Below are 11,977 nucleotides of genomic sequence, written 5' to 3' on the forward strand. Positions count from 1 at the left end.
AAATTTCCACTCAGGGCTAAATGTCTTGCCCTGAAAATGGACCACCAGTGACATTCTTTCCAACAATGAACAGAATGAGGAAATGTCCCAGGCTACAAGGTCCTATTCTAAAACCCAGGTGTCCCACACCCTGGACCAACAACTGACATGATTAGCCCATATCCTCCTTAGGGAGCTCCCCATATTGTGGTTGGGCTAGCCCTTTAAAGGCATAATTTCTGATATGTGGCCCTCCACCAGTTGTGAAGGACAAGATTGGATCAGAGGATCAAATGCATATGACTTCCCAAACCCACTGTGCAGTGTCGAATCATTTGAAGAGGGGCCAAAGGAGAGGGCCCCAGTTTTGTACCACCTAGTAATGCTACCCTATTGGATAAATCCTCAAGTCCAGACAGCTTCCACGGGGACAGTCCTTACCTGAACTGCCTGTTGTCTTCCCTCCAGGTATACTTTTGCTTTGCCAATAGATCACTCATCTTCTTACTCCTTGTTGTTCTTTCTTCTTGTTCTTGTTCGTCTTCTCTTTTTTAATGATACTGGGGTTGAACAAAGGGACTCATGCTTTCCAGGCAGGCACTGCACTTCTGAGCCACACCCCCAGCTGTTCTTCATGGTTTTTCTGCTTGAGCTTCCTAATCTTAGACATTGGACCCAAGGAGGACCTTCTGGAATACCAGGAACACATTGCAGACCATGGGGCAGGGTGACCTTGGAGGACCTGCCTGGAGAGGGAGAAGGCTCTGGTCCAGGCCACAGAGAGGGCCTGGGAGGGAGCCTTGGCTGAGTTTCTCAGTGACTATGGCCAGGCCATTTCCTGAGCAGTGATGTGGGCTGCCTAGCAGGTTGAGGAGAGAAGGGAGGACGAGGCAAGTCTGGAGCCAGAAATTAATTTACTATGGAAAGTGGCAAGCAGTCTGTGGCATGTGACAACTGAGATGTGTGCCATGAACTTGAAACAAGGCATCCAACACCCAGGAACTTTCTCCCTGGGGAGCACTGAGATTCTGAGGGCCAGGAGCCTCCTTAATAACTGAGCCTCACGAGTTGGGATAACATATGGGCAGGTATTGCCTGAGCACTGTCCAAGACAGTGTGTCTGTCTCAGTAACTCATCTCCTGACTTAACCATGATATTCTGTGGGAATTCTGTGGGAAAATAGGCTCAGACCCCAACCAAGGACCTGGGGAACCCATCCTCCACCCCTGCCTCTCCTTTTCTGCCAGGGTGGAGGTATTTGGGGAGGAGGGCAGAGTAGAGTAAAGGGCTCTCCCAGGGTAAGGAAGAGTGGGTCCTTGGCCTTAAGTCCAAAGACAGAACATGCAATGCTGTTCATTGGGAAAAGCAACAGTCATGGGTGGAGGTGTGGCCAGTGGTACTTGGCCAGAATGCAGAAGGCCCTGGATTTAATTCATAGCACCTCAAATTAATAATAGTAATAATAACAATAATAATAATAATAATAGCAGCATTTCAGAAAATTTACAGAGAGAGAAAAGAATCCACTGTTAATCCATGACCTTCCTCCAATCTGCCAGATAGCTTTTGTGCACATTACAAATTTCATAATACTTTAATTTTTTATATCTATTTTGCAGGTTCTGCAGAAACAACATGTGGTGATTACAGGAAGCCTGGGGGGGAAAGGAGTCCAGGAAGCAGACAGAGGCCCCAACCTGAAGCTCAGCTTTGTCCTCTGGGGTGGGGCAACAGAACTCACCTGTGAGCCCTCTGCCTGTGTTTTGGTGTAGACACCTGCAGTCCCTTCCCCTGGGCACCCACACGTTGTCCCTGGGTCACGTTAGGTGCACACATTTCCTATCAAGTTAGGATCACGTGGCATAGACTGGTTTTAGGGAGACTCTGCTTACAAGAAGATGCCTTCAGGACCTGTGCAGTGACTGGGTTTATGCTCAGGCCACGCCAGGCTGGTAATAGCAGATGACTCCACACAGCACCTGACTGTGGAACACATCTCCAGGGCTCGCTGGCTGCTCCCCAGTTTAGCTTAAGATGCCCAGGGAAAGAACTGCCATCTCTCCCCAGGACTGCCACGCCTCCTCCCAGTCTTCTGCTTCTTCTCTGCCCTCTTGTAACTTGGTCTCCACTCAGTAGCCTCTGGATGCTTCACTGTGTAAATCGGATCCTTTCCACCTGTCCAAATCATCTCATGGCAAAGAACACAAAGCCCTTGCTGGCAGGCCAGCCAGCCGGAGATCCTTCCAGACATATTTCTCCCCCACCCCACACTGGCCTCCTCACTGTGCCCCAAGGAAGCTTCCAGCTCCTACCCCAGGACCCTTGTATTTGCCTTTCCAGGAATGCTCTTCTAGGCATTGACTAGTGACTCCTCCTCCCTTTCCTCAGGTCTTTGCTCAGAGAAGCTCTCACTGTTGGAGGAGGAGAAGGAAATATTTAATGCAGCATTTTATATTTATCTATTTATTTTGGTCACACTGGGATTTGAACTCAGGGCCTCAGGTATGCTAGGCAGGGGCTCTACCACTTGACCCATGCGTGCACCGCCCCCCACCCAAGTCCTTTTATTCTTTTGGTTATTTTTCAGATAGGGTCTCAAGTTTTTCCTTGGGCCACCCTGGACTATAGTCCAACTTATACTTCTCAAGTAGCTGGGATTATAGGTGTAAGCCACTGCACCTGGCAGTGCAGTGTTTTTAAATAAAAATAATGGGGAAAGGGGGGAGGTGGCCCAAATAATGTATACAGATGTAAGTAAATGTAAAAACGATAAAATAAAATTAAAAACAGAAAAGAAGTAGATAGAAAAATAATGTCAAAACCCCATGATGAACAAAATGATGACATTTTTAATGAAGGCAGTGTTTGTTTTCCTCATCTATCCTAGGTTCTCGAAGGGCCCATCCAGAGCTTATGCTCAGGCAGTTTTCACTGAATGGAAACTAAGTCAGAGCTAGGTGAGAATGAAGGACTGGAAGTGAGAGGAACAGCTCTCAGAGACCCTGGGAGGAGGGTCCCCTCCAAGGGGTTATGGCCTGGTTGGTGTCTCTGGAAAGTACTGAGGAGAAAGGCCAGGCTGGAACAAGTGGGGACCAGACCAAGGTGGGGGACCATGCCTAAGAGCACAAGGCTCTGTGTACCAGCTGCAGAGTCCGGACCTTGCCTTCTGGTTACTCTTCTCATAATGGGATATTGGCCCAGGTAAAGAAATCAGCCAGGCAAGATTGTCACCTAGCCCCCTTTCTCCCACAAATACGTATGTGTGTGGTATATGTCTTTCCAATCCCCCCCCCTCATTGTTTTTTGAGACAGATCCTCGCTATGTAACCCTCAAATTTGAGATCCCCCTGCCTCAGCCTCCTGAGTGCTGGGATTATAGGCATGCATCACTATGCCTGGCTCTTAGGCCTCTTCTACACAAATGTACGAATATATAACATATATTTCTTATTTATTTATTCATTTATCCATTTGGTGGTACTGGGGTTTGAACTCAGAGACTCATGCTTGCTAGGCAGGCACTCTACCAATTGAGCCACTCCACCAGCCATGTTTTTGTGCTGGATTTTATTGAGATAAGGTCTTGAGAATCATCTGCCTGAGCTGGCTTCGAACTATGATCCTCCTGATCTCTGCCTCCTGAGTAGCTAGAATTACAGGCCTAAGCCACTAGCACCCGGCTCCCACTGGTCATAACTTACAAAACACAAGCTCAGAAATAAAATTATTAAGAATCTCCAGGCAGTGTGAAACCAGGCATAGAGCCTGCGGCCCTGGGCACTACCCAGGTGACACAACCATGAAACTGGGCTTGTCTCTGGACAGTAGTCAGTGGGGAATTGAATCCTGTCACCTTGTGAGCTAGCCTGTAAGTGTGCCATCCCCCTGCTGGTGTTTGAGATGACTGCACACTCAGCGAACCCCTCTCACATAGCCTGTGAGAGACCTGAGCCACAGGGCCCAGTTAAGCCGGGCCTGGATCCCTGGCCCCAGTATCTCTTATTTAAATGGACCATAATTATGCATTTTCATTATTTTTCCTTCAAAAATGAAAAACGTGTTGGAGATCTTTGCAAGTGAGTAAGCGGAGGAGGTCTATCTGCCCCCTCCTTTTTTTTCTACATTGCCCAGGTCAGCCCCCAACTCTTGTGTTCAATCAATCCTCCTTCCTCGGGCTCCCAAGTAGCTGGGAGTACAGGTGGGTGCTTGCCATGCCCAGCTTGCCACCCCATATCCATACTACTATTTCCCTAATTGCCTCAAAATATTTTTATAGCCCATTTATCCAAATCAGGATCCAATCCAGGACCGCAGATCTCTGCAGGGTTGCTCTGTCCCTGACTCCCTGGCCCAGAGCCTATTCCACTGCACAAGCTTGTTGTTTGAAGTCCCGCTGCTGGGGACGTTTGCTTGGTTGGTATCCTTTGTCTTGTTCCTCTATCACTAGGATCTCTAGCAAAGCAGAAATCAGAACCGAAATCTGAATCAATTCAAACAGTGTTGCCAGAAATCACCAGACAAAAGCCAGGCATGGGTTAACCTGCTTGTAATCTCAGCCCTTGGGAGGCAGAGGCAGGAGGATTAAGTTTGAGGACAGCCTGGGCTACATAGCAAGACTGTCTCAAAAAAAAGATGTCATCACAAGAAAAGCTTCCTGCATCCCATCGGGAGACAGGAAGGACGGCAGAAGCTGGTGTCTCTGTGAGCAATGCTGAAAGTGATGTCTGGAACGGGCTGATGGCAGCCCGAGCCTCCCAGGTGGGCCTTGTGGTTTGCTTTGCCATCAAATGACCATATCCTGTCACCCCCACCTTGGCTTTGACATGCATGACAAAATCATCTGCCTCCTGATGCCAGCTGGCTTTCCACTTCTCGTACTCATGTTGGTGTGGTGAGTAGCTTATGAGTGGCCCCCCGTGATCCCCATCTCCTGGAATTTATGCCTATATCACTTTGCTAGAGCTGATGTCACTGGCTGGGGACATGGCTCAAGTGATAGAGTGCCTGCCTAGCTAGTGTGAGGCCCTGAGTTAAAAGAAAAAAATGTAATAGATGTCTACCTAGGGCTGCCACAAAGTGATACTGAAAAATATTCCAGCCAGGTACAGTGGCTCACACCTGTAATCCTAGCCTCTTGAGAGGCTGAGATTGGGTGGATTGGAGGTTTGAGGCCAGTCCACGTAAATCGCTCTCAACCAATAAGCTGGATGTGGAGGTGCACCTGTCATCCCAGCTACTTCAGGAAGCATAAATAGGAGGAGCAAGGTCCAGGCTGGCCTGGGCAAAAAGCAAAACCATCTCTTCAAAATAAGAAGAGCAAAAAGGGCTGGAATTGTGCTCAGGTAGTGGAGTTCCTGTCTAACAGCTACAAGGCCCTGTGTTCAAATCCCAGTACCACCCCCAAAAAATTCCATTGTAAGGAACGAGGGCCCCGTGTTCAAAAAGTAAGAGGAAAAGTGTCCTTAGAGGTACCAAAATAGAAACATAAGTTTTTTCTTTCATCAGTGATGTCACTGGACTTAGGATATTTTCTATTTTCTACTTAATGTCATTTATTAATGTAACTTATTTTAAAATAAAATGTTAAATTATTAGCACAAATTTTATTGTTTATCTTTTTGTTGGGCAATGTCCGTTTTTCCATGCAAATAGACAAGCTTGTGTGTACAATCAGCATAATTACACAATTTCCATTTCATAACTTGTCTACGCATCTGTAGTGTGTATCATTCTTATCAGAGCAGTGAGACACCGCACAAAACAACTCAACTGGTTTGATTTCACTTCTCGATTTACGACACTCTAGGGAAGCTTACATTGCACTTGCCTAGACAGCCATGCCCTGTGGTTCCCCAGACTGCTACATTCATGGGCCATCTGGAACGCTTTAGGAGAATGGGGTGGCCAGGAATGACTGGGGACGTGTATTGTGTGTCTCTACTCTGTCCACAGCATGTTCCACTGTTTTTTTTTTTTTGGCAGTCCTGGGGTTTAACTCAGGTCCTGCACCTTGAGCCACTCCACCAGCCCTTTTTTGTGTTGGGTGTTTTCAAGACAGGGTTTCACAAACTATTTGCGTAGGCTGGCTTTGAACTGCAATCCTCCTGACCTCTGCCTCCTGAGTAGCTAGGATCACAGGCCTGAGCCACCAGCACCCGGCTCCCACTGGTCATAACTTACAAAACACAAGCTCAAAGATAAAATTATTAAGAATCTCCAGGCAGTGTGAAACCAGGCATAGAGCCTGGGGCCCTGGGCACTACCCAGGTGACATAACCATGAAGCTGGGCTTGTCTCTGGACAGTAGTCAGTGGGGAATTGAATCCTGTCACCTTGTGAGCTAGCCTGTAAGTGTACCATCCCCCAGCTGGTGTTTGAGATGACTGTACACTCAGCGAACTCCTCTCACATAGCCTGTGAGAGACCTGAGCCACAGGGCCCAGTAAAGCCGGGCCTGGGTTCCTGGCACCCAGAACAGGAGAGATAATCACTGTGGGGCTTTTTTTTTTTTTTTTTTGATGGTACTAGCATTTGAACTCAGAGTCTCAAACTTGCTAGGCAGGCACTCTACCACTCCAGCTATACCCCCAGCCCCCACATGTTGTTTTAAACAGCTTGGTTTTGGGGTCATTTGTTATCGTGCCATAAAAACCTACCACAGTGGGAATTCTTTTGGAAGGCAGTTTTTGTCCCTCAGTTGGGACTATCTGGCTACGTTGAAATCACTTCTCCTGGACAGGCAAGATAAATGCTCCATTCTTTCTCCCTGTTCCTCAATTTTCAAAGTGTGACATTGGTTTAATAAGTGCCTAATAAATATGTGCAAGTATTATGTTCCAATAAAAAATAGAAACAAGTGAGAATGGAATGGATAACAGGGATAAAATTAAAATTCATTATTTGCAATGCATCAGTGGGGGGGGGGGTTCCTAAGAGTTTCTCTGGGCTTTTCTGGTTTGTTCACTCAGACATAAGTGAACGCACAAATCTAATGCATGCAAAGTCGCCTACAATCATTTCTCTTTGTCATGTGTAAGTTGTGACCAGCTGGACAGTGGGAGCTCCTTCCAGCTGGCTCCTGTGTCCTTGTGGCTTGACCCCATTAATCTCTGAAAATTTCCTCGCTTTCTGCTTTAAGCAAGATGTCACGGTTCCTGGGGCCACCATTTCTCCCGAGAGTCATTGTTCCTTTGGGGGACACCTACTATCCAGACCCAGAGATCTGAATGCTAGGGGGTCATCATGGCTCTAATTTGCATTTCCCTCATGACTAGTGAGGTTGGGCATCTTAAATATTCATTGACAATTTTCTTTTTTTTTGCAGCGCTGAGGATTGAACTCAAGACTTGGGCCCACTACCTCTTGACCAAGCCTCTAGCCCTTCATTGACCATTTTCTTCCTTCTGTAAATTGTCTGTTCTTATCCTTTCTCCAATTGTGTATCAGACTGTCTCATACGTTTTTAATGGGTTGGTAAGGACTCTTTTCCAGTTCCTGGTTATTGGCCCTTTGTCAGTTGTACTCATTTGGAATACTTGCTCCCACACGCTTGGCTTTTAGCTTGGGCCAGAGTGCCTTTTGTGGCACAGACACGTGAAGCTCTTATGTTGTTGATTCTGCAGATCTTTTGGCCCACGATTTCTGGGTAGCATGTCTTTCTAGGGACGCCTTGGCACCCCAGGTAAGATAACCTGCCTGACCTCACAAGCTAGTTAGTGATGAGCTGTGGATACCTGAGCTTTTGAGTGTCCCCAAAGTCAGTGTGCTTTCCCCCAGGCCACACTGCCCCCCCTCAACACGGTGACTTCTGCCTCAAAGGTCAGGGGCAGGAAGACACAGTGGTGGTGTGGGGTCTGCAGAGTAGCCCAGCTGGGACATGGAGGTGGCAGGACTCTGAGATAACATTCCCAGTCCATCCCCAAAAGCTGGTTGAGATGACTGAGCCTTGGCTAAGACTGAGATGACCCAGGGGAGGGCTGATAAACGGTGAGAACAGCATGTACAAGGAACACGAGGGAGGCAGAGATGGCTTTCAAGGCCAAGGCAGTGGGGACAGCACCAGGAGGAGAGAGCTGAAGTTTCTCAGGACCCCAGGAGTCTGACCACATCAGCCTCCTTCCTGGCCCCCGGGGCTGGATGCCCCAGATTTCCCCTTGAGTAGCAAGAAACTCTGAGTACCAAGGGCACATGGACAGAGTGTCACACATGTCCTGAAAGACAGGCAAGTGGCCAGGAGAGGAGTTCTAGAGAATGTGGAATCTTACTAGCCACTGACAATCTGTCTTATAAAGCAAGTCTGTGCCCTCACACCTGTAAGGAACTGCCGAACAAGACCACGCCACGTGTGGAAAAGAAAGATTTATTGAAATACAGACTGCTGGGCTGTCTCCCTCGGGATCAGGGTGCAGCAGCTTGGCTGGAATGGGTAGTGGGCTTTATAGGAGGGGCCAAGCCATGAGGGAGAGAGTTTCTGGTCTCTGATTATCTGTGATCACCAGATGGAATGGGTCGACATGCCCAGCTAGTTGAGAAACTGGAAGTTCCTGAGATTTTGCAAGCAGGGAAACAAGCAGGGAAGTTTGGCAAGCGGTCATAAATCAGGGGGTCTGGTTTCGGTGTTAGCCTCAGGACTCTCTGTCCGCCCCAAGAATGCCAGAGACCTGACAACACCCTTACCTTTGAGGCCTGAATGCCTGGTTTTCTATTAGGAGGAAGTAAGCAGATTTCTGCTTCCCAGGTTCACCTGATCAGAAGGGGCTCCTTGGTGAGATACCCTTTATTGCCACTAGATGGTGACTCTGCACCATCATCAATACTAGCCAAGTGCCCTATGAGATCTTGGTTATCTTCTCTGCGGTTCAACTTCATCACACCTGGGCGCACTTGCCCCTCACTTTGCCTCAGGAGATCCATGGGTGAGAGGAGGTCAATCCAGCATAAATATGGAAAGGAGATGTGGGGGGCCCATATTAATCACGTTTTGAAGAGGGTGATACCTTTCTCATCCCTCCTGTATACCCTGTGCCTGGAGCCCTTCCCCATATCCTGTCACCTGGATTCTTGCAGCAGATGCTCAGTGGCCTCCCCATCTTCACCTAAACCAGTTTATTCCAAACTCATCCAGATGACCCTTCTGAAACCCAGAAATAGTCTCCCATGATGGCCAGAAAGAGTGTGACCTTGGTCTAGGACCTCACCCTGCCCTCCATGCTGTGCAGCTCTGAGCACTACCCTTCACCTCTCCAGACCTCAACAAGGACATCAGCATTCCCTCATTTGCTAGAACTTCATTAGGTCTGGAAATGAAAGTATCTCAGCTGACAAAGAGACTGCTGATATTTTACTCCCATGGACAAATGGCTGAACGTCCTTCAGAGGCAATGGTATTAAAAGCCTTTTTGAGTTTGCCAGTATGACTTCAAGGTCTCTTTGCTCTTTTCTTCCAGGAGTCACAAGGCCAGTCTCATAGGGAGAGAGTCCCAAGGTGTGCAGGTGTCCAGGTCCCTAGCTGAGGAGCTTTCTCCTGCCTTCCTTACAGAGAGCCAATGCTTCTCATTTTAAATCCCCAGTGCCTCCAGTCTGTACTCTTTTGTGTGTGTGTGTGGGTGTGTGTGTGTGTGTGTGTGTATGTGTGTGTGTGTGTGTGTGTGTGTGTGTGTTATTGGATTTGAATTCAGGGCTTCACACTTGCTAGGCAGGCGCTTTACTACCCCAGCCACTGTGCTACCCCTTTTTGTGTGTGTGTGTTGGGTATTTTTTAGATAGGGACTCATGAACTATTTGCCCAGGTTGGTTTCGAACAACCATTCTCCTGATCTCTGCCTCCCAAGTAGTGAGGATTACAGGTGTAAGCCACCGGCACCTGGCTTAGACAGTTTCTAAGTTATAAAAGTAATACATGCACATGGCATGAAATAAAAAGCAAGGCTCTCTCTTCTCTTTACATCCCTCCTTCCTGGTAGGATTACTCCACAAATATCCATGCGGAAAGGTTTTGAGGAGCCATGCACAGATATCTATATATATTCCATTTAAATTTAGGTGGATTATACTAAACACACGCCTTGCTTTTTCACTTAATGTATCATTGATATGACTCCTTAGCAACACCCACAGAGCTGCCTCATTGCTAATGCCAGCTGCTGACATCACCAAAAATTAGTCCCCTGGTCTATTTCACACTCCTCCCCCTGTGCCAGACAGGTGCTATTATTGCAGTCAAGGTTGGGATCAGCATCCCTGCACCTATAGGGCTGGGCAGCATGCCTCGTTTCTATGACACAAATCCCTGACATCAACTTAAACACCACCATGCATTCCTCCCTTCCTGAGGGCTCCAACAGAGCTGTCCTTGGAGCTCCAGAGGTGAGGACACAGCTCAGGTGTTTTAACAGATTGTGCCTTGTGCAACCCCAGGGCTTCACCGACATCTCCCTCTGCCTCAGTTTCCTCATTCCCAGCATGGGGATGATGGTGTACTCACCAGGGATTCAGAGAGATGACAGACAAGGCACTCAGGATGGAGCTGGGGGAGTCAGCTGCCCTTACACTTCCTACCGGAGCATACTGTGCTCTGCCCTGTCCCCTCTTCAGTGCCAGCAGGTCCTGTTCTCTGAACGGAACCCCAGGATGTCCTGGGTGCAAGTAAATGGTCCTGAACTTGCTATTGAGGTGCAATGGTCCCCAGCTTTGTGGACCAGACGTGTCCAGTGGCATCCCCTTACTCATGCCATCCTGCATGGGAGCTGGTCGGGTCCTATCAGTGCCTGATAGGAAAGGGTGTCAGGGTGCCCTACCACCAGGAATTGGGCATGCAACCCCATGGAGTGGGCACCTGGGGGTGATGTGGGAGTAGTGCAGGCACTCTTACTTCAAGGATCCAGCAGAGCTAGGGACAGAGCTTCAGGTCCAGGAAGGAGATGAAGAACTACAGCCCCGAGAGCAAGCACAGTGGCTCATACCTGTCACTCCAGTTACTTGGGAGGCCATGAGTGTAGAAGGATTGAGGTCTAAGGCCATCCCAGGCAAAAACTTGAGACCCTACCTGAAAAACAAAAGGACTGGGGGTGAAGCTAAAAGTGGTAGAGTGCCTGCCTAGCGAGTGTGAGGCCCTGAGTTCAAACTCCAGTACAGAAAAACAAAACCAAACCCCACAGCCCAGCTTTTCTGAGCACAGTGGGGTGAGAGTCAAAGCCTTTGGTTCAAAATTGAGGGGAGGTAGAGCACCCACACGAGTACTAATAACAGCAGCTGCTAGTCACAAGCATGTGCCACATGCCCTATAAGGGACTTTTTGCAAAAGCTGGTCAGATGGGCCTGTTATTATTCCTACCCAGAGAGGAGGAAAGCTGAGGCCCAGGGAGTCTGAGGGCTTTGGCCAATGCCACGCAGGTGGTGGTAACTAGCAGGATCAGGATTTGAACCTCCACCTCCGGATGATTCCCCCATTAGCTAACATAATGCAAGGAGGCACCAGCAGCGGCTCCTCCTACAAGCAAGCCCTGCACACCTCTGTCATCTGCCACTTGCTCTGGGCTTAGTTTCGAGGCAAGCAAGACCTGAGCACTCCTGGAAGAAGCTCATTTTGCTTTAACGAGCAGAGGAAGAACAATGGTGGAGGCTATCAAGTAAGGGATTCCCGGAGGCAGGAGCTGACAAGATTTGGAGCAGCTGAGATGCCACAGATGTATTTCAAGAAAGGGTGTGGGCAAAGACTCCCAGACTCAAAAGACCCATTTGGTGCAAGGATGAGGGCGCTGGAGCAAGGGAAGAGGCTGGGTGGTTTTTTTCGAGGAGGGGTGTGACGTCATGATAGCAGTTCATAGCCAGGTTTTATGTTTTGTGGCGGGAGAGGACGGCGCCAGGATGAGTCCTGTCCCTGGTCCGGGGTTGGAAAACAAGGCAGAGACACCCGCAAAGTGGGCGAAGCTGCAGAGGAGCTAACCCGGGCAGTCAGCGGAGACGGATGCAGCGTTTGGGCCCCGCCCCCGGAGCCCG

This window comes from Castor canadensis, chromosome 11 (genome assembly GCF_047511655.1).
Source record: "Castor canadensis chromosome 11, mCasCan1.hap1v2, whole genome shotgun sequence".
NCBI lineage: Eukaryota > Metazoa > Chordata > Mammalia > Rodentia > Castoridae > Castor > Castor canadensis.